Raw genomic sequence first — 4,122 nt, 5'->3', positions numbered from 1 at the left:
TACGGGGCCTTGTTTTTTTCACTATTTAATTAACTCATTATGGAATAACATTGTTGCTGAAAACTGTGCTAGGCTAGTGGATGAAAGAATCATTTGAGTATAAATACTGCATGTTGCCTGCAGGGAGACCATCTTCTCTAGCCAAGGTTTTCTGATCCGCACCGCTCCTCACGAACCCTTGTCATGTGCTATAAAAAGTTGGGATTATTTCATCACGTGATCTGCTAGCTTATTTATAGATCAGTGAAATGATGAAAGGTGTCATACTTTTTACGTCACTGGTGCAGTAATGGTAGCCTCCAAAGACATTGATATTGACAAGTTGAATGAACATTTAAATACCTTGTGTATCCAATGAATAGGAATAGTGTTAAATGTTAAATATGTAGATCGAATTCATTGAATGATGTAAGACTGGGAGTGTTAAATCTTTAGTCTATAAGTGCATGCCCCTCTGTTGATACACAATCAAGTGTACTTATTGCACCATTCCATGCTCTAGTTATCATGAAGGCTCAAACAGAGAGACTACCGTTAAAAAAATAGGGGGTTTGAGCTATGCGTGCTAGAGAAATTCGTAAATAAGCAATGCGAAATCAATGTTGTTTAAATCAGATATGTTTTGCGTTTTTTGATTGGTCGAAGGCTCTCAGTAAACCCAACTTTTGATAGCACATTATGCTAAGGGTTCGTGAGGAGCGGTGCGGAACAAACCCTTAGCTAGTAAAAATGCAGACAATCAGAATAAACTTCAGGATTTCATCATTAATTATAAAAGCATTGAATGCTTAATTTTGGATGTCCTCGGTCTTATAACGCACCAAGGCTGTGCAGACAAACTGAATACCCCGCGTTTGTGCGGTATATCATAATTTGTCTGCATAGCCTTTGTGTGTTATAGGACCGACGACATCCAAAATAACCATTCAATTCTAATATCTAGTATATTCACATTGATGTTTATTTGTATGAAGTACTTGACTGTGTATTGTCGCTTTTAAGCCATCATATGCGTTGTTTGTCAGGAATTTGAAACATACATGGTACATATTTTAAACGTGTTATTTAGTTCGCTTCCCCGACTAAAAATATGGTGGCTGAAACTTTGTCAAAAAACTTTTCAATTAAGGAAGATATTTGATTTTAGTACATATCCAATTGGTTATGCAAGTTTGAATGTTTCGTTTAATCTTACAATGATGGATATATTTAAAACGCATGTTGACGTATATGTGCTCATGCGCCGTGAAAATGCTAAATGTATTCGCAGGAAATTGAACGTCGCAGATTTCCGGGAAATATACACTGAATGTAAATATATATAGTTGTGAAAGCAAACGATCCAACAGCATTTTGTCTGTTATAAAGATAATTATTTAATTTTGTTTTTTGCTGATAAATGTACATTTTATAAAAAAGAAATACTGTTAAGTATAAAGGATTGATGCTCGGGGTCATTATCAATAAACTTTCCAATGTCTTTCAAGTACTCGTGTGTTTTTATTTTTTTCTCTCATCATTTTAATAATGACACAGTCATAAAATTGAAAAATGAATTAAAAAAATAGAGAAAGAAGAAAAAAATTGTAGCTGTAAATAATTAATTAAGTAATTAAAGCATAGTATAACAATGCATGCCAAGAAGAATCAACTTATTAATTTTCATTGAAAAATGGTAGTTTTAATGAACAAAAATCAGTTCAGGAGGCAGGATGGTCAACAAATTAACCATCAGATCTGCCTTAATTTAAGGATATATTTTTAGCTATAGAATATTAATGAGCAAAGAAAACCCCCCACATATTTTACTTTTAAAAAACCCTGCATAAATAATGATGATAAAATTGCTACAAAATTGAAATCTTAAAAAAGCTTTAAATAACGGATTTCTTGCTTCACAAATCAATAGTCGAGATGCCTGATTCCTCATTTGCTGAGGAGTGATGGTCAAAATCTAGTGCGAGATATCTGACATTTTCCTGGCTTTTTTAACGATTTTGATATTTTACTTGCCAAGAAAAATATCATAATCGTTAAAAAAGGCCAGGAAAACTACACCTATTGCGGACTATATAGTCAAAATCCTGCTGCTTCTCTCATCCTCTGAGTCGGACTATATATGAATCAATTCTTCATCTAGCGTAGGAGAGTGTTCGGGGAATGCCTACCAACATTTCCAGAAGTAAAGTAGGCATCGCTGTGGAAAAATGACCTTCAATGGAGTCGTTGGAGGACTTGAGCCTCTATCTACGTACCGGTATCTTTCGTCTTCCAATATGTGTGTTGTTGATGTGATGTAGTTCCAAAGACCAAAACTGCGTGTCAACAGGTGAAAGGGATTTTTGGGTCGTAGGAGGACTTGAGCAGATATCTTTGTGCCTTTGTCTTTTCGTATGTGTATTGTTGATGTTGTGCAATCCCATCAATCCAGATCCCAAGTCGTCAGGTGAACGTGATCTTGGGCTAGTTAGAGGACTCAAGTCTGTTTCTACGTGCCTTCGCTTTCCTACATGCTCAGACTCAACTATACTTCCAAAAAAAAATTCTTCCCTACAAAAATTTTTTCCCCTCCAAATCATGAAATTCCTAATCCGGGGGGGGGGGGGGGGAGAGGTAACTTCAATTTGACTACTCATTTCATATTCTTAATACCAATTTTTTACTAACTTCCAAAAAAGTGGGGGGGCCAACTCCTCTATAATTCATTTTTTTATATGTAAATTTTAAAAATCTTGTTGCTGCGAGAAAAAGTGGGGGGGCCAGGCCCCCCCTGGCCCCCCCTGATGCTACGTGCCTGCACAGTCATACACGTTACATTCAAAATGAGGTTAGGGCGAATGAACGTTAGAATCATCGAAACTGTGTAAAATGCTCGCTTCGAATTCTTTGTAACATTCCATCGTCCATCTATTTTTTTTTTAAATTCAAACCTTTGACAGGCGTTAGATTGGATGCCTTTGACTTTTTGGAACATGAATTTTCAGAACTGCTGAGCACGTAGAGCAACTTGTCTCTTTTGTTTTGAATACGACGACCCGCCTCGGCCACGTCCGACTCACACAAAGTCAGAGTTCGACCACGTCCGACTCTTTTTTAAAATGCCTGTTAATTCATTCAAACCTTTGAAACTCGCCCTATAAATTCGGAATCCTTCATTACCCGGGCAGGCTTATTTCTCTTAAATTACATTTTAGGGGACCTTTGGGAATACGACACACCTATTCTTTGTTTTTACCTTACGGCCCAAAGCGCAACTGACCTTGTACCTCGTGGTACCCTCTATGCCAACAATTCTTCACCCTGTTGGTTCTGCACACAACGGATGGAGTTTTAGACTAAAAAAGTTTGGAATACAACATACAACCCTGGGTAAATTCCCTCACACCCTTGATTGGACCTAGATAACTAATAGTATTGTTGTGACTCAATGTTTAATATAATTTAACTTCGAGCCCAAACCTTTCCCTAGCAATTTTAATCGACTGAATGATTTAAAATAAAATTACAGAAAACATAAAAATGTACTATAATGACTTGAGGGGTTAAGGGATCTAACGATTAATATTTGAATTTAAAAAAAATGGTATTTGATGATTGTAAAATAAGGCAAAAAAGATGTACCATGGAAAATATGTTGCTCACAAACAAGATTCATAAGACGAGAATGGATAGGGAAAAACAGCTGGGTATGTTAAATACTAATCTGCACATTCCCTAATTTAATTCCATTAAGCGACTACAGTAGGAAAATTATGACGTTCTTGTTTATGTCTGACCTGAATTTCCTGCTGAATACTCAGGAAGAATTGTATTTTAAAAGAGCTATTTTCTGTAAACCTTCTTACTCTGACATCTTTATGTACTCCTTTTGCAGGCAAAATGCAATTGCCAATAGTAGAGAAAAATATATTTTAAAAGAATAAATGCATAAATCCCCCAGATGAGCCCCTTTCTTCACACTAGAGCCCCTGACCTCAGGTTAATGAATTTCTCAATTATGGTAAAAATTTCTTAAAGTGTACTCACCCGAATTATTGAAATAGTTTGCCTGTTAGTTGTTCGGCAGCAGAGCTGAATATTTTTGATTAATGACTTTATGTTCTCTCCAAGTATAAGGATTAT

Source organism: Crassostrea angulata, chromosome 3 (genome assembly GCF_025612915.1).
Source record: "Crassostrea angulata isolate pt1a10 chromosome 3, ASM2561291v2, whole genome shotgun sequence".
Classification (NCBI taxonomy): Eukaryota; Metazoa; Mollusca; class Bivalvia; order Ostreida; family Ostreidae; genus Magallana; species Magallana angulata.
Note: the sequence above shows the minus strand (reverse complement) of the source record.